At 38.5% G+C, this 27,563-nt stretch overlaps 1 protein-coding gene across 1 annotated transcript in view; it reads left to right on the top strand.

The window, feature by feature from the left end:
• The first annotated feature begins 200 nt into the window (after positions 1-200).
• The window catches only part of IL15 (interleukin 15), a 141,590-nt gene continuing 114,227 nt past the window's right edge, over positions 201-27,563 (top strand). Inside the window, exon 1 of the mRNA XM_015541915.2 lies at positions 201-286. The gene's annotated coding sequence lies outside the window, so the exon portion shown is untranslated. The remainder of the gene's footprint in view (positions 287-27,563) is intronic.

The raw sequence follows: 27,563 nt of genomic DNA, 5'->3' as shown, positions 1-27,563 counted from the left end.
ACTATATATTCCCAGTCTGTTCACACTTCCACTGTTCTAGATGACTGTTTTGTACCTTCTCTTTTCTCCTTAAGCTGCAGACAACCCTTCCCCATTTTTACTCTCTGCTGGTGTTTTTACTAAGAAACATAAAGCAATCAGTTAAGAAGCACTGCAAACTTCCTTTATTTCAGGACGCACCTCCAAGTACCTGTACCCTCTTCTTTCACCGACCTGTTGGCTCCTATCCACAAATGGTTCCTTCATGTGTGGGTCACAGTCCATCCCTACTGAAGTCATCAGGCTTGTAAGTCACCCCACTTTTCTCTGAAGCATTAGTTTCTTGCTTTCTCCCAGATCAGTAGCAGCAGTTAAAGTGTTACAATTGCCATCCTTGTGTTAGAGCTTATCTCAGGGTCACCTCCTTCATTAGCTGCTGCATCAGATTTCTGCCCCCTCTTCAGTAGAATTACTCTTTAAAGAGTAGTCTGTTCTCATGTCATCAGCCCCTCCCCTGCCCCCCTCTGTCATACCCCCTCCAGCCTGGCTTTCCTCAGAATCACCACTCCCCCTGAAGTGCCCACCCACACCGTTTAGGTTGTTAACCATTTCACTGTGCTGCAGCTCTGCCTGGAAAGTACCGGAATCAGCACCTACAGCTGAAAGTTCTTTCCAGATCCTTGGAAAGTCCCATTCATATGAGAGGAAAGCAAGAAACATCAGGGAGTGAATATCACCCACACCCTCCCCTATAGCGTTTATTCTTCTTGGGAAGAATAAAATACCACAACTCCCTTGCCCCTTGGCTGGAATAATTCTGACCTGTATTTTACACTCTCCCAGAGTGTTCTTGTGAGATGAAGCTCCAGTTTTTCCCTGTGGCATAACACACTTACTGGCTGCCTTCTGTCATTCCCCATTCCACTCTTGACCTTCTCATACCTCTCAAATAAACCCCTTCTCTCAAGTTCTTGTTTAGGGTCTGCTGTTGGGGACCCAAACTAACACTGTCTCCAGTGACCTCCACATCACTAAACTGAATGATCATTTCTCAGGTTGCTTCTGGCTGGGCCTTGCAGCAGGATCTGTTCTCTCCCTTCTCCTGGAATCATTTTCCACCTTTGATTCTAGCTCAACACACCTTTAGACTTTTCTCCTAAATTACTAGTCACTCTTTCTCAGTCTCTTTCCTTGGTTCTGTTCCTTCTCTCCACTTCTACATTTGGGAGTGAACCTTCCTTGGTCCTCTTTCTTTCTCTGTGGGTGGCTCTCAGGGCTTTATTTACCAGCTCTGTGCCAATGATCAGCAAAGTCCTATCTACAGCACAGATTTCTCTTTTAAACTTCACACTCATAGGTGGACAGCTGAGTGCTCAGCATCTCCACTTTGATGTTCTCTAGTCATCTGAAATTCAGGATGTTGAAACTGAACTCCTCTCCCCCTCCCCCACACTGGCTCCCGTTAGGAGGGCAATCTTGCCTGAAAAGATACTTCTGCTAATATTTCCTTTTTTCTGCTTCTTCTCTATCTTTAAAAACTTTTCCTTTTCTACAGCTCGAAGGAGCTCCTTTCTATTTTGCTGGATGGGATCCTGTCCAATTCATGGATCATGTAATGTAGCCAATCAGATCTTCAAATTTTCTCATTTAAATATTTTATTATTTAACAGTATATTCTCCCACCTCAGATGTCAGGCCCATGAGAACAGCAATCTTTGACTGTTTTGTTTAGTTACATATACCAACTGTTAAATGAATAAATGAATCTCTTGAAATGAAAAATTGATTAACTGAACAGTAGTTTTTTCAGTGTCTAAGGGTATTTAACTTTAGGCTGTTTATTCTTTAAGGATTTCATTTAACATTAAATAATAAATGCTCTTGCTGTCTCCTCATCACAAATTAAAAACAGCAACAACAAAAAAATGTATTTGATGACGTATGGACCATCAACACCTCTCATATGTAGATTTTTTACTTTTAGGGTAAAGTTATACATATCCTAGTGGTCCTCAGTGGGTATGTGTGTGAGGGGGGTATGATTTTTATCACCCAGTAAGTATTTGGCACTGTCTGAAGATAGTTTAAGTGTCATAACTCGAGGAGGAAGTGCTATTGGCACATAGTGGGTAGAGATCAGGGATGCTGATAAACATCTTACCGTGCACAGGACAGCCTTTAGAACAAAGACTTATGTAGTCTGAAATCTCAATAGTGTTGAGTGAAAAAACATGGGTTAACCTAAAAATTCTCTTAATAGGTCATTGATTCAACAAGTCTATTCAACACATATTTATTGAATGCCTACTTCCTGCTAGGAGGTTATCAGTGACCAAAACATTCTTGTCTAAATAGAGCTTACATTGTATCAATAGTTGGACATAATGAAATAGAGGACCATTTATGTAGTTCTTATTGTGTGCCAGACACCAACTCATTTAAACCTCAGAATGGTCCCAGAGAAGAACGTGTTATTGTCTCCATCTTAAAGCAAAGTGAAGTAAAGAGAAGCAGAGCAACATGCCCAACTTCACACAGACCATACATAGCAGAGAAAGAAATTGGACTGAAGCTGTTTGGCTCTACTCTGTGCTCTTGTCTCAATATGAGGTTCAAATACAAACTTATCTATTAAACAAAGAAACACTAAAAAATTTTAATTGATTTGATGCAATATTCCCAGTGCTTCAGATTTCAGAAAGTTTTAGTATAACTCCATATGTCTTAGGAATTTCTGCTAAGAGGTGGAACATTCAGTAAGTATCTATCAGTATAGAGCAAAAGTCATTGGAGGCATCTAATGGGAATATAAAGAAAATACTCATCTTCACCTCATTTCAGATAAGCCAGTGAAAATTCATTAAGCAGAAATGTCCAATAAATGATTCTAATAATATCACATAGAGGCACTGGGAGAATCAGTTGGAGAAGAGCACACATATTTGATCATTCCACAAAAAATAAGTTATTGTTATTATTGTTGAACACATAAAATTCCAGTTTCACTTCTTGTGGCATTTAAAGATGACAACGGTCATAAACTATGAACTATGTTAGGAATTGGAGTTCATTGATTTTACTTCCCTCAATTTATATGCATCAATAAAAAGAAATGTAAAGAGATTCATTGACTTGTTTAAAAGGAAACAGCCAAAAATTGGTAGAACCATGACAATCTATTCCTACATTCATAGTTCAGGTGTTTTTCCATTATTATTTCAAGCAATTAAAATCTCTTTGGGGTAACATACAAAGTGTATCTATTCAACTCTGTATAACACCCATTATGGTATTTTATTCACTGAATTATACCTGCTTGGCAGATAATAAGTAGTTAATATATATTTTCTGAAAGTATGATAATTTGGGAGAAAAATGATTGTGTTTAATTATGTGGTAAAAATTTAAATGCTTTTGAAAGTTGGAGAATATAAAAACAATTGAAAATTGAAATGTTGCAGAAAGACTTCACAAAAGTGGGACATCAGCTGTATAATTAAAAGAAGTCTGCTCAATATAAAAAATTTCTAAATTTGCAGTATTCAGATAATGCAGAAGTATTCTTGCCAAAAGAATCTGAGTAACATTCAATGGAAGAGAATAAAAGACATCGAAAATAGTTAAGTGTATATCAGACTACATAGTATATAGTAAAATGAGCATTTTATATCAGTGGGAAAAAGTATTTAATGAATGATTGTAGGGTTATTTGACTGTTTCTTTATTAGAAAAAACTTATTCGAACCAGAAACAAACAAAAAACAAAAATGATCATTTTGCATTATGTATAAATATTGAATCATTATGTTTTATACCTGAAACTAATATAATATTATGTCAATTATATATAAATAAAAAAAGATTACCTCAGCAATAAATTATCTAATAAAAAAACAAATCAATATGTCTAAGAGTAACATTTAAAAAATAATATGTCCTCAAAATCTAGAAGAAAATATTCACAAATATTACAAAATCTTGAGAGTACAAAAGGCCTTTTTGAAGTATGTAAGCAAAGACAGAACTCATAGATAAGATTAGTTATATAATTTATGGTATAAATTAAAAGAATTTTCAAGTCAAAAAATGTCATAAACTAGATTTAAATCATGATCTGAAAAGAGTCAAACTATTTGTAACAAATAAAGAAAAATATCCTTAATGTAGAAAGTGTTCTTTCAAATAAATATGAAAATATGAAAAAGGTGAACATAGGCAACATAAAATAACAAAATCCCATCTTACATAATTTAGACAACTCTTTTACACATATTATGTCAATCGGCTTCTCATACCAAGTCATATAATCCAACAGGGGAGAAGTTAATTACAGAGACACAACTAAAATAAAACTTCCATATGTATGCTAAAAATAAAGATATAGGGGATTACTTTACATTTGTGAAACTGATATAACTGAAGTCTTAAAAATTATATTACTCAGATGATCCATTAATATACTCACTTTTTCTTTTCCACTTGATCACAAATTTTATATTAAGTTTGGGTTTAGCTGTGTCTGACAGAAACCCCCAAATAAGACTGACTTAAACAAGGTAGAGGTTTTTATTTTGCTTTCACACAAACAGAAGCACAGAGAACCTTGGGCTACTAGGAACTCTATACAGTGTGATCAAGGCTTTACAATAGCATCAGGACCCAGACTTCTCTTACCTTGCTGTTCCACCAGTGTTTACCTCACAGTCCAAAATGGTAACTGACCATTAGCTGTTAACAGTCACCTTCCAGCAGAAGGGAGAAGGAGGAGAGGAGGAAGGGATGCCCTCTTCCTTCATAAACTCTTCCCAGAAGTTGGAGACAAGTTGATCACACATAACAAAAAGCAGTTGTGGGGGAAGCTGGCAAATGCAGTGTCTATTTCTGTTAGCCTTGTGTCCAAAGTTCTGGAAATTCTATTATGAGAAAAAGAAAACATATATGGAGACCTAGCTGTCTCTGCCTCTGACTTAGTTCATTAAAGTACATCTGTTAGAAAATCTGTATTTTTCTGAGTGTTTATTTTTAAACAAAGGACTAGAGAGTTAATGTGTCAATACTGCACCACCAAGGGGGGTGAAATACAAATCAGAGAGATATCAAGTACCAGAATTTCAATCTCTCTCTGTCTCTCTGAATCATTTGTCTGTCTGTCGATCATCTATCTTGACCTCTGTTAAAATTTGTATTGATAACCTTTACTTATGCATATAGGAGAAATTCACATTAGGTAAGGCTACTAGATTTGAAGTAGTTGCTGCACTGATATCTAGAATTTACTTCAAAATGCCCGAAAAAACAAGACTGATGGTTGTATAGAGGGATGGAAGCAGATGGGAAAATCTCTGATGAAACAAATATTATAAAATGTAAGTGATGGAAACTAGGTGGTGGTCATATGGGTATTGACTTTAAAAGACTGCCATCTTTCTCTTTTTGAAAAATGTTGTTAAAAGATGTTGAAATACAGACTCCATTAGCAAAACTCATGAGTCTGTGAGGAGAGGATTAAAGAGTCAGGAATGGGGCGCCTGGGTGGCTCATTCAGTTAAGCATTGGACCCTTGATTTCAGCTCAGGTCGTGATCCCATGGTTTGTGAGATCGAGCCCCACATAGGGCTTTGTGCTGACAGCATGCAGAGCCTGCTTGGGATTCTTTCTCTTCCCTGTCTCTCTCCCCCTTCCCCCACTCACATGTGTGCACATGCTCTCTCTCTCTCTCTCTCTCTCTCAAAATAAATAAACTTAAAAAAAATAAAAGGAAAGGGGCGCCTGGGTGGCGCAGTCGGTTGAGCGTCCGACTTCAGCCAGGTCACGATCTCGCGGTCCGTGAGTTCGAGCCCCGCGTCAGGCTCTGGGCTGATGGCTCGGAGCCTGGAGCCTGTTTCCGATTCTGTGTCTCCCTCTCTCTCTGCCCCTCCCCCGTTCATGCTCTGCCTCTCTCTGTCCCAAAAATAAAAAAAAAAAAAAAAAAAAAAAAAAAAAAGGAAATAAAATAATTCAAAATGTCTTGTCACAAGTACAAATCAATAAGACTGTGAGAAAAATTCCTAAATATTTGGATATAAAGTATAATATTTCTAAATTACCCATAGTCAAAGAAGAAATCACATAACTCATAAATTATTTAAGCTAAATAGTAAAAACAACATATAAAAATTTTTGAGATGTGGACAAAGCAATTCTTAGATGAAAATGCATCACTTTAAGTGCAATTTATTAGAACAAAACAAAGTAGGTTTAATATCAAGGAGGTAAGCTACCTATCCAAGAAGATGGGGAAAACAAATTTAAAGTAAAAAAAAAAAAAGAAAGCAATAAGATAAGAATAGAGATCAATGAAATATGAATCAGTTAGAAAATAAGGAAAGTTGATAAAGCATCTAAAAATTTGTTCTTTGAAATGACTATCATAATTCATAAACCCTTACAGGATTGAAATGAGAGAAAAAATACAATGTATCAAAAAATGTTTCAGAGACATTTCAGAACATCTCTGAAAACAGAGATATTCCTATAAGTTGTATGATATTTCAAGGGTAATAAGGAAATAACTTTATGCCAACAATTTTGACATTTTAAATGAAATGGCCAAATTCCCTGAAAACCACATAATTCTAATTCTGATATAATAAGAAACAGAAAAATATGAATAGCTCTACATCTACTAAAGAAACTGAAACTTACTTAAAACCTTCTTGTGAAGACTTCATGTCCACTATATAAGAAATAATACCAATTATATACAATTTTTCCTCAGTGGAGGAAAAAATACTCACAAAGTCTTCTTTGGGGCTGATATATCACCCTAATATAAAAGCAGGCAAAGAGGGGGTTCCGGAAGATGGCGGCGTAGGAGGACGCGGGGCTCACAGCGCGTCCTGCCGATCACTTAGATTCCACCTACACCTGCCTAAAGAACCCAGAAAACCGCCAGAGGATTAGCAGAAGGGAGTCTTCGGAGTCAAGCGCAGACTAGAGGCCCACGGAAGAGGGTAGGAAGGGCGGCGAGGCAGTGCGCACTCCACGGACTGGCGGGAGGGAGCCGGGGCGGAGGGGCGGCTCGCCGGCCAAGCAGAGCCCCCGAGTCTGGCTGGCAAAAGCGGAGGGGTGGGACGGACTGTGTTCCGACAGCAAGCGCGACTTAGCGTCTGGGAGGTCATAAGTTAACAGCTCTGCTCGGAAAGCGGGAAGGCTGGAGGACAAAGGGAGGGAGAGCTGCTGAGCCCCGGGACGGCAGAGCTCAGCTTGGCGGGGAACAAAGGCGCCAGCGCCATCTCCCCTGCCCATCCCCCAGCCAAAATCCCAAAGGGAACCAGTTCCTGCCAGGGAACTTGCTCGCTCCGCGCAAACACCCAACTCTGTGCTTCTGCGGAGCCAAACCTCCGGCAGCGGATCTGACTCCCTCCCGCTGCCACAGGGCTCCTCCTGAAGTGGATCACCTAAGGAGAAGCGAGCTAAGCCTGCCCCTCCAGCCCCCGTGCACCTTGCCTACCCACCCCAGCTAATACGCCAGATCCCCAGCAACACAAGCCTGGCAGTGTGCAAGTAGCCCAGACGGGACACGCCACCCCACAGTGAATCCCGCCCCTAGGAGAGGGGAAGAGAAGGCACACACCAGTCTGACTGTGGCCCCAGCAGTGGGCTGGAGGCAGACATCGGGTCGGACTGCGGCCCCGCCCACTAACTCCAGTTATACACCACAGCACAGGGGAAGTGCCCTGCAGGTCCTCACCACGCCAGGGACTCTCCAAAATGACCAAACGGAAGAATTCCCCTCAGAAGAATCTCCAGGAAATAACAACAGCTAATGAACTGATCAAAAAGGATTTAAATAATATAACAGAAAGTGAATTTAGAATAATAGTCATAAAATTAATCGCTGGGCTTGAAAACAGTATACAGGACAGCAGAGAATCTCTTGCCACAAAGATCGAGGGACTAAGGAACAGTCACGAGGAGTTGAAAAACGCTTTAAACGAATTGCAAAACAAAATGGAATCCACGATGGCTCGGCTTGAAGAGGCAGAGGAGAGAATAGGTGAACTAGAAGATAAAGTTATGGAGAAAGAGGAAGCTGAAAGAAAGAGAGATAAAAAAATCCAGGAGTATGAGGGGAAAATTAGAGAACTAAGTGATACACTAAAAAAAAATAATATACGCATAATTGGTATCCCAGAGGAGGAAGAGAGAGGGAAGGGTGCTGAAGGGGTACTTGATCAAATTATAGCTGAGAACTTCCCTGAACTGGGGAAGGAAAAAGGCATTGAAATCCAAGAGGCACAGAGAACTCCCTTCAGACGTAACTTGAATCGATCTTCTGCACGACATATCATAGTGAAACTGGCAAAATACAAGGATAAAGAGAAAATTCTGAAAGCAGCAAGGGATAAACGTGCCCTCACATATAAAGGGAGACCTATAAGACTCGTGACTGATCTCTCCTTTGAAACTTGGCAGGCCAGAAAGGCTTGGCACGATATCTACAGTGTGCTAAACAGAAAAAATATGCAGCCGAGAATCCTTTATCCAGCAAGTCTGTCATTTAGAATAGAAGGAGAGATAAAGGTCTTCCCAAACAAACAAAAACTGAAGGAATTTGTCACCACGAAACCAGCCCTACAAGAGATCCTAAGGGGGATCCTGTGAGACAAAGTACCAGAGACATCACTACAAGCATAAAACATACAGACATCACAATGACTCTAAACCCGTATCTTTCTATAATAACACTGAATGTAAATGGATTAAATGCGCCAACTAAAAGACATAGGGTATCAGAATGGATAAAAAAACAAGACCCATCTATTTGCTGTCTACAAGAGACTCATTTTAGATCTGAGGACACCTTTAGATTGAGAGTGAGGGGATGGAGAACTATTTATCATGCTCCTGGAAGCCAAAAGAAAGCTGGAGTAGCCATACTTCTATCAGACAAACTAGACTTTAAATTAAAGGCTGTAACAAGAGATGAAGAAGGGCATTATATAATAATCACAGGGTCTATCCACCAGGAAGAGCTAACTATTATAAATGTCTATGCGCCAAATACCCGAGCCCCCAGATATATAAAACAATTACTCATAAACATAAGCAACCTTATTGATAAGAATGTGGTCATTGCAGGGGACTTTAACACCCCACTTACAGAAATGGATAGATCATCTAGACACACAGTCAATAAAGAAACAAGGGCCCTGAATGATACATTGGATCAGATGGACTTGACAGATATATTTAGAACTCTGCATCCCAAAGCAACAGAATATACTTTCTTCTCGAGTGCACATGGAACATTCTCCAAGATAGATCATATACTGGGTCACAAAACAGCCCTTCATAAGTTTACAAGAATTGAAATTATACCATGCATACTTTCAGACCACAATGCTATGAAGCTTGAAATCAACCACAGGAAAAAGTCTGGAAAACCTCCAAAAGCATGGAGGTTAAAGAACACCCTACTAACAAATGAGTGGGTCAACCAGGCAATTAGAGAAGAAATTAAAACATATATGGAAACAAACGAAAATGAAAATACAACAATCCAAACGCTTTGGGATGCAGCGAAGGCAGTCCTGAGAGGAAAATACATTGCAATCCAGGCCTATCTCAAGAAACAAGAAAAATCCCAAATACAAAATCTAACAGCACACCTAAAGGAAATAGAAGCGGAACAGCAAAGGCAGCCTAAACCCAGCAGAAGAAGAGAAATAATAAAGATCAGAGCAGAAATAAACAATATAGAATCTAAAAAAACTGTAGAGCAGATCAACGAAACCAAGAGTTGGTTTTTTGAAAAAATAAACAAAATTGACAAACCTCTAGCCAGGCTTCTCAACAAGAAAAGGGAGATGACCCAAATAGATAAAATCATGAATGAAAATGGAATGATTACAACCAATCACTCAGAGATACAAACAATTATCAGGGAATACTATGAAAAATTATATGCCAGCAAATTGGACAACCTGGAAGAAATGGACAAATTTCTAAACACCCACACTCTTCCAAAACTCAATCAGGAGGAAATAGAAAGCTTGAACAGACCCATAACCAGCGAAGAAATTGAATCGGTTATCAAAAATCTCCCAACAAATAAGAGTCCAGGACCAGATGGCTTCCCAGGGGAGTTCTACCAGACATTTAAAGCAGAGATAATACCTATCCTTCTCAAGCTATTCCAAGAAATAGAAAGGGAAGGAAAACTTTCAGACTCATTCTATGAAGCCAGTATTACTTTGATTCCTAAACCAGACAGAGACCCAGTAAAAAAAGAGAACTACAGGCCAATATCCCTGATGAATATGGATGCAAAAATTCTTAATAAGATACTAGCTAATCGAATTCAACAGCATATAAAAAGAATGATTCACCATGATCAAGTGGGATTCATTCCTGGGATGCAGGGCTGGTTCAACATTCGCAAATCGATCAACGTGATACATCACATTAACAAAAAAAAAGAGAAGAACCATATGATCCTGTCAATTGATGCAGAAAAGGCCTTTGACAAAATCCAGCACCCTTTCTTAATAAAAACCCTTGAGAAAGTCTGGATAGAAGGAACATACTTAAAGATCATAAAGGCCATTTATGAAAAGCCCACAGCTAACATCATCCTCAACGGGGAAAAACTGAGAGCTTTTTCCCTGAGATCAGGAACACGACAGGGATGCCCACTGTCACCACTGCTGTTCAATATAGTGCTGGAAGTTCTAGCATCAGCAATCAGACAACAAAAGGAAATCAAAGGCATCAAAATTGGCAAAGATGAAGTCAAGCTTTCGCTTTTTGCAGATGACATGATATTATACATGGAAAATCCGATAGACTCCACCAAAAGTCTGCTAGAACTGATACATGAATTCAGCAAAGTTGCAGGATACAAAATCAATGTGCAGAAATCAGTTGCATTCTTATACACTAACAATGAAGCAACAGAAAGACAAATGAAGAAACTGATCCCATTCACAATTGCACCAAGTAGCATAAAATACCTAGGAATAAATCTAACCAAAGATGTAAAAGATCTGTATGCTGAAAACTATAGAAAGCTTATGCAGGTAATTGAAGAAGATATAAAGAAATGGAAAGACATTCCCTGCTCATGGATTGGAAGAATAAATATTGTCAAAATGTCAATACTACCCAAAGCTATCTACACATTCAATGCAATCCCAATCAAAATTGCACCAGCATTCTTCTCGAAACTAGAACAAGCAATCCTAAAATTCATATGGAACCACAAAAGGCCCCGAATAGCCAAAGTAATTTTGAAGAAGAAGACCAAAGCAGGAGGCATCACAATCCCAGACTTTAGCCTCTACTACAAAGCTGTCATCATCAAGACAGCATGGTATTGGCATAAAAACAGACACATAGACCAATGGAATAGAATAGAAACCCCAGAACTAGACCCACAAACGTATGGCCAACTCATCTTTGACAAAGCAGGAAAGAACATCCAATGGAAAAAAGACAGTCTCTTTAACAAATGGTGCTGGGAGAACTGGACAGCAACATGCAGAAGGTTGAAACTAGACCACTTTCTCACACCATTCACAAAAATAAACTCAAAATGGATAAAGGACCTGAATGTGAGACAGGAAACCATCAAAACCTTAGAGGAGAAAGCAGGAAAAGACCTCTCTGACCTCAGCCGTAGCAATCTCTTACTCGGCACATCCCCAAAGGCAAGGGAATTAAAAGCAAAAGTGAATTACTGGGACCTTATGAAGATAAAAAGCTTCTGCACAGCAAAGGAAACAACCAACAAAACTAAAAGGCAACCAACGGAATGGGAAAAGATATTTGCAAATGACACATCGGACAAAGGGCTAGTATCCAAAATCTATAAAGAGCTCATCAAACTCCACACCCGAAAAACAAATAACCCAGTGAAGAAATGGGCAGAAAACATGAATAGACACTTCTCTAAAGAAGACATCCGGATGGCCAACAGGCACATGAAAAGATGTTCAACGTCGCTCCTTATCAGGGAAATACAAATCAAAACCACACTCAGATACCACCTCACGCCAGTCAGAGTGGCCAAAATGAAGAAATCAGGAGACTATAGATGCTGGAGAGGATGTGGAGAAACGGGAACCCTCTTGCACTGTTGGTGGGAATGCAAATTGGTGCAGCCGCTCTGGAAAGCAGTGTGGAGGTTCCTCAGAAAATTAAAAATAGACCTACCCTATGACCCAGCAATAGCACTGCTAGGAATTTATCCAAGGGATACAGGAGTACTGATGCATAGGGGCACCTGTACCCCAATGTTTATAGCGGCACTCTCAACAATAGCCAAATTATGGAAAGAGCCTAAATGTCCATCAACTGATGAATGGATAAAGAAATTGTGGTTTATATACACAATGGAATACTATGTGGCAATGAGAAAAAATGAAATATGGCCTTTTGTAGCAACATGGATGGAACTGGAGAGTGTGATGCTAAGTGAAATAAGCCATACAGAGAAAGACAGATACCATATGGTTTCACTCTTATGTGGATCCTGAGAAACATAACAGAAACCCATGGGGGAGGGGAAGGAAAAAAAAAAAAAAAAAAAAAAGAGGTTAGAGTGGGAGAGAGCCAAAGCATTAGAGACTGTTAAAAAACTGAGAACAAACTGAGGGTTGATGGGGGGTGGGAGGGAGGGCAGGGTGAGAGGGAGGGCAGGGTGGGTGATGGGTATTGAGGAGGGCACCTTTTGGGATGAGCACTGGGTGTTGTATGGAAACCAATTTGACAGTAAATTTCATATATTAAAAAATTAAAAAAAAATAAAATAAAATAAAAATAAAAAAATAAAAAAAAAAAAAAGCAGGCAAAGAAAGAAAAATACAGCCAAATATCTCTCACAAACCTAGGCGTAAAAGACCTGAACAAAATATTAGCAAATGAAATACACTAATATATAAAAAAGATAGTGTATTATGGCATAGGGGAATTTACCTTTAAAATGCGTGGTTGTCTATAATATTTAAAAATTAACCAATGTAGTTAACCCCTACATTGAATAAAGGATAAAAACAAAATTATTACCTCAATAAGTGCAAAAAAAGTGTTTCATAAAATTCAATTATGCTTAAAAAAAACCCAGGAAACTAGTCATTTGAAAGAACTTAATTTGATTTTATAAGGAGTATCTTTTAAAAATGTACAGCTAGAATCATGCCTAATGGTAAAATATTAAATACTTTTACCTTCATTTCAGGAAAGGCAAGGAAGTTCACTTCTATTCAGTATTATATAGGTGATTTTAGCTAATGCAACAAGGCAATAAAACAACCAAAAGAGACTGACCATCTCAAGTGTGGTGAAAATGTGGAACAGTTGGAAATGGCATGTATTACTGGTAGGAGAATAAATAATTCAACCACTTTGGAAAACAGTTGGCAGTTTCTTTTTTTAAAGCTAAACAGGTATCTATCTCATGATCCATCAATTCCACTACTAAATGGAAAAGATAAATGAAAAACACAAGTCACAGAAGACTTATACACAATGTTTCCTAGTGGTTTTATTTTTCATATCCCAAGCCTGGAAACAACCCAGGTGAAGACAATAATGAGCAACCAAAATGAGTTTATATTGTCAATATCCACTTATATTGAGGTCTTAAAAAGCAAAACTAATTTAGGATAATATAAATCCAAATAATGGTTGCTTCTATTTAAGGGGTTGTTATTTAGTAGAAAAGTACATGGGAGAACTTTCATGGATGATAGAAATATTCTACATCTTGATTTGGGTGATGAATACACAAGCATACACGTTTGGCAAAATCCATTAACTATGTATACATTTAAGCTGTGTGAGTTTTACTACATGAAATGTGTATTACAATAAAACAAATACATAAAAAGAAAAAGGAGACAAAGGAAATAAATCAGTGGATGTATATATATAATATTTTTGAAAAGCTTATCTTTAAATGAAGGAATGAAATGAAGCAGTAATGTAAGGGAGAAATAGAGATAAATAAGATATTTGCTGTTTGTTATGCTTTGGCTCTCTTCCACTCTAAACTCTTTTTTTTTTTTTTTTTAAACTGAGAACAAACTGAGGGTTTATGGGGGGTAGGAGGGGGGTGAGGGCGGGTGATGGGTATCGAGGAGGGCACCTTTTGGGATGAGCACTGGGTGTTGTATGGAAACCAATTTGACAATAAACTTCATATATTGAAAAAAAATAAAAATAAAATAAAATAAAATAAAATAAAATATCTCAAAAAAAAGATATTTGCTGTTTGGTTATTGGTAGTGCTATTTATTAACATATCTGTTGCTGAGATCATTGCAGTAGTGGAAATATAATATTTTTATATAATGAAAGGAAATGTCCAGAAGGAAAAAAAAACCACCGTGATGATATAAGAGAGAGATAATTGGTGAAGGCTGTCCTTATAGCTGCTTGGGTATGACACCTAATGCGTTAGTGGAGATGCTGGCTTTAGTTTGGAGCTCAGACAGTTCCTTCACTTAAACATAAGAGGAGATTTATTTGGAAAAAGATGTATTTTTCTATTTTTAAATTTTATTTCTCTTCTTGGCTCCCTGAAAAAAATTATTTATTTCTTTTAATTTTTAGTTTACTTATTTTGAGATAGAGAAAGAGAGAGCAGGGGAGGGGCAGAGAGAGAGGGAGAGAGAGAATCCCAAGCAGGCTCCACATTGTTAGCATAGAGCCCAGTGAGGGGCTCGAACTCACGAACTGTGAGATCGTGACCTGAGCTGAAATCAACAGTCAGATGCTTAACTGACTGAGCCACCCAGGCGCCCCCAAAATTATTTCTTTAATTTTGAAACTTGGTAGCTTAGTTAGGATGTATCTCATCACTGAATTCTCTTTATCTGCAAAATCATTTTTGTTTTCACTTCAGAGAATTTTTCATATGTTGTATCTTTGAGTACATCTACATGTTCATTTGTTGGGTGCTTGCCTTCAGGGATACCTGTTATCTTTACATTGAATTATCTTTCTCAGTTTTCTCTCTAATGTATTTTATCATTTTTTATTTGTACTTATTGTGGTTATCTTGGGCCTTTTCTGTGACAATAATTTGATTTTTGTCATCTATTTCATTCCTTGATGATTCTAATTTATATATTAATTCTATAATGATGTTATTTTTGTCCCCAATTTATTTCCTCACGTTAGGCAATTTCTCTTATTATCTTATTCTATTGTACTGTCATCTTGTGTTTAAATTCTTATTTTATTGAATTCATAGTCATCCTGCATTCTTCTATAACATAAAACAGCTCTGTGGAATTTTCTTCTATTTGTGATTTTCTTTAGGTTATGAGTGCAAATTTTGCAAACTGTTCTTTTTCTTCATCTTTGCCGTATTCTGTTTACATCATTTCCACAAAATTTCTTTTCATTTAGCTCAGAGCTAGGTGGCTCTTCATGAGTCATCATATTAGCTCTAATATAGTGAAGCTTTCTTTTTCACTTCAGGGCCTCAACATATCCTTGTGTAACTGCTTTATTGAACAGAGTGTCTGGTCCAAGAGGCAATTGGGGTTGACATTCAGCCAAGTCATCATTCATGGTGCTGCATCTTGTAGTGGATGCTTTCTCTTATCTGACACAAGTATGCCTTAGAGTGGTCCTGCTAGATTCTCTTCCCACCAAAACTGACACCCAGGTTTTGAATCCCTTCCAAACTGTAGTTTAAACTCTACAAGACAATTGCAGTTCTAGCTGCTTGTTTGAGAGAATGGAGGTAAAAGTACAGCTGAGGCAATAGGGATACATTTTTGGCATACCTTGCTGCTAGGTCTTTGCTGTCCTGAGATTTCTTAAATGTCCTGTGCCAGTACTCAGGCCACATCCTCTAGGATTCAGGGCAATGTTGGGAGTGATTTTCATTCTCATGAGAATAATCCTTAAACTGTGAGTGCTTTGCCCAATTCGGGGAGGAGCCCTGGAATTCTTGTCAGACACAGAGTCACCCACATTGCTCCTTCTAGAAAATGTCCTGTTTGTCCCTCCACCCCACCCCAGCAGTGGTTTAGCCCGTAATCAGTAGATAAGAAACACAGGACCCTATTCAGTTGCTTTTCTCAAAATTTGGAGAGTCTCCATGAGAACATCAGACAGTTCTTGGCTCAGGAGCATGGTTTCTTTGGGGGAAAGCAGTAGTTCATTGCTGATCAGTATTTCCTTGCTCTGTCTAGAATCCTGTGTTTTTCTCAGTCACCTGTACTCATGTGATAACTGTTAGAAGTTTTGACTTTTTTAAAATTAGTTTTGTTCACCACATTTGGGAAGGGAAATTCGATAGTGCATTTTATTCATTATTTTTAAAACCAGAACACAAAGATAAAACTTTAAAATAGAAGAGTGATCCCATAAATAAAACTATTATGGCACCTTAAGATTATGGCACTAGCTGGCCAGAGCTGTGGATATTTCAAAACATAAGGAATATTGTGAGCTTGATCATATCAAATGCTTAGTTTACATAATTATGGCCAAAACAATTATTTTTCCTGAAGGTATAGTTACCCTCCACTCTCAGAAAGTCCCATGACTATCCATTCCCCATTTCTCCTCCACCTACATTATTAAGATATAGCCAGTGGTCTTCATAGGGAATGCCATCATTAGGGAAGGTAATCAGAACTGTGCTGTAGGAACTCCTTGGGTGCAGAATAAGTCAGTATTTCAGACCAGGAAACTGCAGGGCCTTCTTCTCCTCTTTTTCTCCCTTTCCTCATCCTCTCCTTTTTTCTTCTCTTCCTCTTTTCCTCTCTTTTTCCCTTTCCTCCTTCTCTACATTTTCCCCATCGTCTCCTCTTTTTCTCTTGCTCCTCTTCATTCTCCTCCCCCACAAAGATCATTTCCTCACTCTAAAAAATCGACAGCATTCTCAAACTCTGTGTCTGAGTTTTCATATGGCAACTTCATAAAGGAGTACTTGCAGATTTAATTGATGTAAGATCAAGGAAGGGTCATTCTGGAAAGTATCAATTCTATTATTTTGTTCATTAGCTTTATTCTTCTTTTAAAAATTAGAAATAACTTGAATGGTGGGAATAATGCCAAGAAGGCCTTGACATAAAGGAAAAGAAATAGTTTTTAAAGATCAGAGTAAACAACAATTTAAATTTTAGCATATTCTTACAATCCTATTTTCCTTTTTCATTGACCAGAAAAGAATTATGTAATGTTGACATTGAAAGTAAAACAGCTAGTTGTTTTACGGCAACATGGGTTCATTTAGGAATAGCAGAGGAATTACAATTCAGGGCAAGCAAGCTATAGTCAAAGCCATAGGCAAGTCTGGAGAGCAAAGTAGAGGGACCTCTTTTATAGAGTAAAAGAGGGAAGTTGGGGGGGGGCTGTTATAAACAAAAAGTCCATTAGAGTAAACCGGGGGTTCAGAGTCTAGTGGCTTTTCACTCTCTAAGTTGTGACAGTCTCTCATTGGTTGAACTGTTGCTGGGCAAAGAGAAAAATCTTCCTTCCTTCTGCTGAGCTAGTAGAGTAGGTTTCTTCCAGTTGAGAATACAACCTATGTCTCTTCCTGTTGGGGCTGCAAAAGGCTACCAGGAGAGGTAGGGTGTGAGACCTCCCCCTTTTGGCCTCCTGACTCCGTTTTGAATGAGGTTTCCTTTATTCAGTTTCACAAATTAATACTCACCTGCTGATCTTGAGCAAAAAGATACAGACTTCATTATTTCAAACAATCCCACTTTTTCCTGAGAGACAAACATAGTGTATGTTTCCTAGTGAGGTAGACAGCAAATTGGCTGGGTTGTAAGGACAGTGTAGACCTACCCAAAGCAGAGTTCCTGAGACAGGCAGTGTGTACTTTTAATGGGCACGTCATGAAAACACAGTTCTGGGTTGAGATGAGCTGGTAAAAGTTAAACAGTTTTGAAAAAATTGTTTTAACACCAAAACGCTTTATAGTTTTTAATATGTAAATTTTGAGAGACCTATCTTTATCATGGTTGAATTCCATATTATTTTGCTATAAGGAGTTTTGTTTATGATGTACTTGTTTCGTCTTACCTCATGAGGCACATGTGTTCCAAAGGGTGTAATTTGGGAAAAGATAATCTAAGGGCAAGAGGCAAAAATTGTACGTTAAAAGTTTGTTTTCTGTACATTTGTTTCCTTTTTCTGCCATGTTATACCTTTGTGTGACCTCAACTGTGCTTTCAGGAGTATTTGATTGGTTTTCTTATTTCTAATTATAGGATAAAAGTCTTTCTCTAGTGATGAATCTTAAAATAAAGGATGATTGAGGTGGAGACTGTAGGGAAGCCCACACCAGGACCACTGCATCCTGTGTGGAGACCTGAAAGAGCTCAGTCAGTTGGCTGGGTTAAGGCTACTTCTGCCAGCCAAAATTGTAGATGCGAAAAAGAGGCCATTTTCATTGCCAATCTGATACTCACTTTCTGCTACCTTGAGGTAAGGACCCTGGAAATTCTAAGCTATTTTGAAAGGCTCTGCACTAATCTCTGTTGTGCTCCCAGGGCTGGTATTGCTGATGCCATGTGCACCTGGGTGGGTCTGGCTTGCTTAATCATGTGCTGGTTTCCAGCTGCCAGACCCGAAGACTCTTCTGATCCATTGGCTCTGTTAGCACCTCTGCTTGCCCTCACCATGTCATTTGGGCACATCGCAGTGTTTTCATTTCACATGCAGGCAATAAGGAACATGGAGGACAGAATCAGGCTTGTCTGTATCGCTGTGTTCAGCTGCTGCTATTGCCCCAAAAACTATGTTGAATGACTTCTCCTGCCTAACAGCCTCTCCCTATGTTTCTGGGAAAGCATACCACTACCACTATCATACCTATTTTAATGTTTTTAAAACCCCGTACCAGTTAGCTTTTGCTAAAAATAAGGCTGCATAACAAATAACCAACAAACCTCAGAGGTATACCTTACAGGTATACTTTTATTGCTCACATGTTTGGAATCAACTAGGCACGTCTACTGATCTTGGTTGGGCTCACTCACCTATGTGGGGCTGGCTGGGTGTTCACTTCTCTAAGCTGCTGATAGATTTAAGGCAACTCAGTTATGCTCTAGTCTCTCATCCTCCAATAGACTAGCCTGGGCATGTTCTCATGGTGGGGACTGAGGCACAAGAAAGCAAACAGAGACAGGCAGATTTCTTGAAGTTGAGACTCAGGACTGCCTTGCTGCCCCTTCTGTTTCAATCTGTTGGATAAAGCCAGTCGGTGGTTGAGTTCAGAATCAAGTGGCAAGGCAAGTCACCCTCTCTATGGGACGGGCACTACAGAGTTACATGGCAAACGCGTATAGAGACAGGGAGACCTGAAGTAATGTAGTCAAATGATGCTATTTCCCAAGTCTTGGTACCAGACACATTTGGAGGTGAGCAAGGGCAAACCAGGGACCTGGTGTTTGATTTTCCTATTCTGCTTCCTCTGCCTCAATTTTGTATTATTTGATGAGGGAGCATAAGGTAGGCTGAGGCAAAGTAAAAGCTAGCACACCACCCCTGCCCCTCCGGGTGGGATATGTGTGATATTCTTCAGAAACTCCTAAAAGCTGCCTAAAAGTGAAGGAAAGGAAACAAATGGTTAACTGATAGAGATCACAGTCATACAGGACATGAGTCTCCATCTGTTTACATATATCTTTGTAAATGACAAGAAAGATGCAATCATATCAATAGCCTAATAATCTCCAGAAACTTGTAGTCTTAGTTTCCCGGAACCCCAACATCACCTTCCCCTCCATAGCGTTATGGGGAACAAAGGCAAGAAGAAAATGGCAGGTGAAATTAAATTTCCTTAAACCTAGAGCCCATTGACAAATACTTTAGGCAGGCAGAGTAAAACATTTCTCCAGGAGCTCCCTACTGTCTTAATGTTAGTGCTTTGCTAGAGGGAAAAACAACCTTAGCTATATATATAGTCAGTCTCTCTTCGTGGTCCTGGGGCAGCTCTTTCTGCCCATGGGTCCTGTCCCTGTGCTTTAATAAAATCACCTTTTCACACCAAAGACATCTTCAAGAATTCTTTCTTGGCCATCAGCTCCTAACACAATCATCACCCCAAGAAACTTCATCACCATTCACTAATACCCTAAGGAGCCAACTCCCTTCCTTTCCTGTTATGAGCTGGATGAGATCTCCCTTATACAATATCATATAATCAAGCCCATCAAAAAGCCTTTTTAGTTATGAAAGAGTGAAATAAAATAGCTTAAGAAATCTGTTTCTTTATTAACATCTGATTTGCATGACTAAATTATTGCTAGAGAGACTGAGAAATTCAGGTTTAAATTTCAAGGTTGATTGTTGGCTTCTTTGCTTTAGGCAGTATCCTTGTTCTTCTTCCCCTGAGAAATAAGCCTTGAGCTTAGCTCTGAAAATTTAAGGCTACCAGTGACCATGATTTAATGAAGAAATAAAAATGCATCCGTTTAATATTTACAAAATACACTTCCATTACATTTTACCTCTAACTTCAGGTCCAGATTTTACTTCAGGCAGCGGATTTTATTGCTTGATTTCATAGTTTGTTCCAAGGATGTTTACATTGTGATACAGGACCTACGTTATTTCACCTCTTTTGGTTTCCATTTCCTTATCTATAAAAATAAAGTAAACAGAATTGAAATGTATAAGCTTGGGAAAATTATTTAACTGTTCTGGATTTCAGTTTCCCCTTCTGTCCAATAAAGCCTATTGGGAATCCCTTGCAACCCAATAGTCCTGTTATTCTTAAAATTCCAAAAACCTTCAAGACTTAAATTCAAGATTCCAATTGTAGCAGCAGAATAACTTCAATACTGTGCAAATGGGAAAGGAGACATTTAGAGATGTAGGGGAGCAAAATCTGTCACCCTAAAATGTGTCTCTTTGACATGTAGATTTTAGGCTTATTTTTAAGGGATAGAAGATTCAGGAAGAAGCTTTGACCTTCCCCTTAACTGCCTAAAAGAATTTAGGTATAGGACCTGCTCTAGGAAGGGAGCTACCACCATAGGTAACTACAGTATAATATGAGCTAGAGGTAGTGGAGGGCAGGAACTTAGCAAAATCTGTTTGTTAAAATTCCTCTCTATGTTACACTGTTTCTGCATACCCCAGCAAGCATTTGTTTACCAAAAATTTACTCTTTTTCATCTTCCTGTAAATTATCTTCCCTCCCTTTGAAGTCCCAGACCCCTAGCCTCTTCTCCTTAGCTCTGGATGGCACATAAGCCTCAGTTGCCTGAATGCATGTGAGCATCATATTTTTATAGGGCTTCTGTCATATGTGATTAAATTTGATTTTCTCCTGTTGATCTGTCTCATGTCAGTTTAATTCTTAAACCATCCAAATGAATCTTGAAGGTAATAGGAAAATTTTTTCTCCACAACAGAGAGAAAGGACTCATTTCAGTATTGTTCAAATCAGAGAATGTAACCCTAATACAATTTCTAAGGCCAGTTCTGCTAGAGATGGAATACTGCCTATATAAAAACAGAAGATTCTGGAGAATGTTGGCCTTCTAAGGAAGCAAGTCAGGAATACCTAACTTGTACCTCAAACAGCTAAATGACTAACAGAAAATTGAGAGTTCATTTAAGTAAAGGAGAAGGTTAACTGAGGGCATATAAAACAGCAATAAAGGCAACCATGTAAAGTTTATTCATCAGTAATTGCTGTAACTTATTATATTTCAGTGTTTCAGATACCATACTTTCATTTCTCCACTAATCTTCACAAATACTCTGGCTAGATAAGCATTATTATCCCAACTTCCAAAAGTATGAATGAAATTGATCTACCCAAGAGCACCACACATATTGGGGGGTGTGCTGGCTGGAGGTTTTGGGCATAATACAGGCTTTGCACAGGCCCAGCACAACTAGGTGGTACACCAAGTGGCTCTTTGGGGCCGCAATATTGTGTACAACTCTTCCCAACCTCTCACATTGCCTACTGAGTTGAGAAAGTTGAGTTAGCTGTCTTAGCTACTCTTGTTGGAACACCAGTCATTCTGTCACACATGCCGTACATTTTGTCCTTTAAAACAAATGTTAATTCCATTCAGTCTGAAGTAGGTTGAGTAAAGAGAGGTAGGCTATTGCGGGTCATCGTTCAGAGTCAACCATGAGTTAAATCAGAACTCTATTCCCTCCATGTGTGTGTCAACCACTTCTAAACAAGACCATAGTAGAATATGGAAATATAAAGTGGAGGTCTACCAAACTCACCCCTAATTATTCTGATACTATGATTAATAATAATACTTTGCTAAAGAATGAAGAAAGCCATCTGAGAAGAAAATGCAATGGAATGGTAAATTGATACAACACGTGAGATCCAGGACTATCTCTGGCAAAATGGGAATATGGTCACAAAAACACTTGACTTCTTTAGTTAGCCATCAGGCATTCACAGCCAGCCTTTTTGTATAAAGAAAGTTTTGCTAAATTCCTTTGGTTCCTGTTTAGGCTCTAGGCCCAGTGGACTGATTATGAAGTTTCCTCCATACTGTAAGGGTATGGACACCTCAGTCTTCTCTGACTTTGGACCTAGGAAGGAAGACCACACAAAAGGCATGGCATTCAAACTTTTTTTAACCCTAACTTAAAAAAAAATTTTATGTTTTAAGTCACAGCAAAAAACCATATTTCCTTTAGATATCCAACACATACACACACATGCATGCATACACACACACACCCCACACACAAGAAAAGTATCACAAAACAATATTCGTGCACCCTTCTGGTTTGCAATGCACCCTTCTAGTTTTGCAATGCATTTTGATATTTTCCACTCTTTTTCATTAAAAAAATGACAATTGCCTTTAAAATTTTTTTAATGTTTATTCTTTAGAGAGAGAGACAGAGTGTGAGTGGAGAAGGGGCAGACAGAATCTCAAGCAGGCTCCAGGCTCTGAGCTGTCAGCACAGAGCCTGACGCGGGGTTCAAACTCATGAACCATGAGATCATGACCTGAGCCAAAGTCAGACGCTTAACCCACTAACACCCGGGCACCCCTAACAATTGCCTTTTAAATTAATGCCATGTCCTGGTGACTGTTGGGTAGTGATTAGCAATTTGAAAGATGCTATACAAAAAAGAAACTGATATCTTCTGTTCTCAAGGCATTTTCTTTTTTTTTTTTTTTTTTAATTTTTTTTAATTTTTTTTATTTTTTAATATATGAAATTTACTGTCAAATTGGTTTCCATACAACACCCAGTGCTCATCCCAAAAGGTGCCCTCCTCAATACCCATCACCCACCCTGCCCTCCCTCCCACCCCCCATCAACCCTCAGTTTGTTCTCAGTTTTTAACAGTCTCTTATGCTTTGGCTCTCTCCCACTCTAACCTCTTTTTTTTTTTTTTTCCTTCCCCTCCCCCATGGGTTTCTGTTACGTTTCTCAGGATCCACATAAGAGTGAAACCATATGGTATCTGTCTTTCTCTGTATGGCTTATTTCACTTAGCATCACACTCTCCAGTTCCATCGACAAAGCAGGAAAGAACATCCAATGGAAAAAAGATAGTCTCTTTAACAAATGGTGCTGGGAGAACTGGACGGCAACATGCAGAAGGTTGAAACTAGACCACTTTCTCACACCATTCAAGGCATTTTCTTAGAAGAAAAGAGATGGGGTAAAGGAGGAAAATTCTCTTTCTTCTCCCTTTTCTCCTGCTAAGCCTAGGGGTTGAGAGAGAGTGGTTTTAGAAGTCACCAGAAAAGTAAAGGAGCTCCTTGAGTTTCTACTGTGCCTCTTACTAGTACTCTGGCAGGTGGCAAACATTGGGGATTTGCTCGCACATGAATTCAGGGTGTTTTAATTGAAATATATTCATCAGTGCACTTAGGTAGAGGGAGGTTTCCAGGCTGACTGCCCCCTGACTTCCATGTATGATGTATTCAAGACTGTGAAATGATCCTGTGGAGACTTGATAGGTATCTCACAAGCTTGGCTGACAAATTAGTCAGAAATACTCACCATAGTAATGAGAGAAAAGGCCTTGGTCCTGGGGCAAGGCAGACGACAATCAGAAACAAATGGAATTACAAAGCAAACCTCAGTGGGTTAAGGCACCGTGAGAGCTGAATGGGTCCCAGTCAGAAAGTGACAGATGGTCAGTTCCTAAGGAGAGGTGCCAGAGTCAAAGAGCAGACCACAAGATCACCAGTCACAGACTTTGACATAGAAGATGAGCAGAGAATCTAGTGAGCAGGTGGAGAAAGGGCATTGCTGAGGAATCCCAGAAGAACCAAGGGTAGTATAAGGATATTACATCCTAAGCTAGTACCTATACCCTTTCACCTGCTGGTCAACCCACAAGGGCATAGTCAACTCCCAGAAACAATCATAGGGCAAGGGGATGGCGTAAAAAAAAAAACAAAAACAAAAAAAAACTGAGTAATATCTCAAGACTTGACTATTTAAGTGTTTGTGCTGGGGAAAATTTATGAGATGACACTAAATTTTATATTTTTACCCTCACTCCAACCCCTCCACCCAGTCCTTATAAAAAACAACAGTTTAATTATCAAAAAAAAAAAAAAAAAAGAAAGAAACTCTTTTTCTTCCTCATGTCTGAGAATAGTGTGACAGAATCCCAATCATACTGTATGTCATTGTGATATTGTTTTCATTGTTACATAAGCTCATTTATAAATGATATAATTCTTCAGATCATTTCATATACCAGTGTCAGATATTTTTAGTATAACAATGTTATAAAAGCCATTAAACCTTCTTTCAAATAAGGCATGTTATGTGCTCTTCAAAGATGCTAATAAAGGAATCCTGGTACCTACAGGTAGGAGACACATCGATGTATTTCTGTTGTCAATGTATATTGAGTATACTATTTTATCATGTAACTGTCATGTTAATATTAATGGATAAAATTTTGGAAAATAGAGACTGTGGCCCAAATGTGAAGTTAAATGCTACACTGAGACAATTTTTAGATAATTCTAGTAAAGTATTCACTTCTACAACCCATAGCAACAAAAGTATATTTTCTCTAAACTTGGCTTTTTATGTGTAACTATCATATAAATGTTTCCTTAGGGGGAAAAGACAAGCTATTCTTTTTTAAAATGAATATGTGCTTGTATCACACATCTATTCATATATTAATTTCTTTAAATGAAGACTTTGGAATGTATTTGCCATTAACAACTTGTCTTTGTAAAGAATTATAGCTACCAGTTTAAAGTAGATACCTATTTCAAGTAATAATACTTTCATCTTACTGCGAAACAACTCTGAATATCTGGTCAAGTACAGCAATAAATACAATAATATGAACTTTTATTACCTAGCGGTCTTTTTGGAAATAAGACACAATGTATTTGAAATGAACAGATTTTGGAGTGGAGCTTTTAGAGAAGATTAAGCATTATAGTAAAGTTTTTATTGTACTATTTTTACTAGAAAAATATTATTCAGTTTTAATAGTTATTTTAATTTCACGAAGCTTGCCCTGTGTTCTTAATGAAGAGCAACAAAATTAAGAGAGAAAAGGGACAATTTGAAAACACATCACTTATAGGAAATTCGGCAAAGGAAAAATGAGTGATTGAAAAATACCTATACCAGTGTTCAGAATTGAGAGGCCACACGGAGGTGCCAACTCCCCACCAAGAACATGAGATGATAGAAATATGACTCTTTCTTGATCATCAAACTGTAAGATCTTGACATTACCTAAAAGCACAGAACTCACAAGACGTATTTCCTGATAGGATGTATAAACTCCTTAAAGAGGTGTCTGTATCTCTTAAGGTCTAGGGATGGAGGCTGGGGGCACAGCACTGTTAGTGCCCATCCAAGCACTATCCAGAGAGGGAGAAGCTTTAGTTAGCTGGTAACTAAAGGCAACTAGTTTAGGCTGTAAGTTACCTGGTCAGTTAGCTAAGTCAGTCCCAGTCATTCGATGGGTGAATTAATCCTCTGTGTTGATTCTGTGCACATAAAACAATCTGCTGATTCATGTCTATATGCATGTATTCATACAGGTTTCCTCATTTTAGGTGTACCTATAGAGAAAGAATGCACTGGTCCTGTAAGTACAGATACTTCAGTCCATGTGAAAATTACATTTCACTTTCTGAATAAATAGCTCTTTTTATCAGTTTGAGTGTTCTATTAATAGGATGCTGGCACTACATCCAAATCTCTACTCTCTCACCAAAGTCACAAATGACCCTGTGAGGCCCATTGGGAGATATCCAGCCTGATTTCATGCTCAGTGGCTGAAAGGAACTTTATTTTTTAATAGTCATGGCATTTTAGTATAATAAATGCTGAGTCTTAGTTTCCCTCTTACAGCGAGGATAATAGTCCTTATATGCCTATATCATCTTGCCAGTACTTTGCTTGGCAAACACTCCTGGATCCTACTTCTGGTCCCTTGCACTCAATTTCTTGGCTTGAAGAGCCTGCTTCCCATAATAGAGGGTGACTATTCTGGATAATTCTAGGTAATTGCTTTCCTAGCTTCCCCTGAAGCTGGAGCATGGAGTTATCACTCAGTCCTGGACAACAAGAACCCTGTAGGGAAATTATGGGAAGTTTTCCTCCCTAATGAAAATCACATTTGACAAGCTGAAAAACAAAGGGGATACTTCAACGTACACTTCTTCTTTCTAAAGCTTTCAAAATAAAATTTTCACTAGTAGAGTTTTCCTTTGGGGGCAGCAGAAAATGGGAGAGGACAAGAGGAGTTTGAATTCTTTGGTGCATGTGGTATGATTCCTCTCTGACTTGAGAGTCATGCCTTCCCTTTTCTTACAACCGTTGCTGGAACTGACACAGACCAGGACTCAACTGTGGCAGCTACCTAATTGTATTACCAAAGCAGTGAATCTGTCTCTCTTTATCTCTCCTCTCTCTCTTTCATATCACCCCCTGCCACACACACACACACACACACACACACACACACACAACGTGAGCTGAAACAGCTAGGCACTTGACAAGTAAAACAACTTCAAAAACGGAGGAAAACAAAGTGGATAGAATACGCAGTGTGAAAAAGAAATATTGGAATGGACTAATATTTTATAACAGCATTGATAATGTTCCAAATAGATATAAAGAAAGAACTTCGCAATATAAAAAAGAATCAAAATGTATTTTAAAAATAAAAAACAGGGGCGCCTGGGTGGCTCAGTCGGTTAAGCGTCCGACTTCAGCTCGGGTCACAATCTCGCGGTCCGTGGGTTCGAGCCCCGTGTCGGGCTCTGGGCTGATGGCTCAGAGCCTGGAGCCTGCTTCTGATTCTGTGTCTCCCTTTCTCTCTGTGCCTCCCCCGTTCATGCTCTGTCTCTCTCTGTCTCAAAAATAAATAAATGTTAAAAAAAATTAAAAAAAAATTAAAAACAGAAAACAGAAACTATGAAAAATAAAATTATTAAAACAATAAATCAGGTTAAGTAGATGGATAACAGCCAAAAACGAAAATAGTATGTTGAATAACACATTGAGGAATTCTCCCAGAAAGCACCGGGTAATAACAGAAAAGTAAAAAATATGGATAGCAGGAAGAAAAGCCTAAATATTTGGCTAATAGGAATCTCAGAAGAAGAAAAAAATTG

Source organism: Panthera tigris, chromosome B1 (assembly GCF_018350195.1).
Source record: "Panthera tigris isolate Pti1 chromosome B1, P.tigris_Pti1_mat1.1, whole genome shotgun sequence".
Classification (NCBI taxonomy): Eukaryota; Metazoa; Chordata; class Mammalia; order Carnivora; family Felidae; genus Panthera; species Panthera tigris.
Note: the sequence above shows the minus strand (reverse complement) of the source record. Positions and strands in the feature narration are given on the sequence as shown.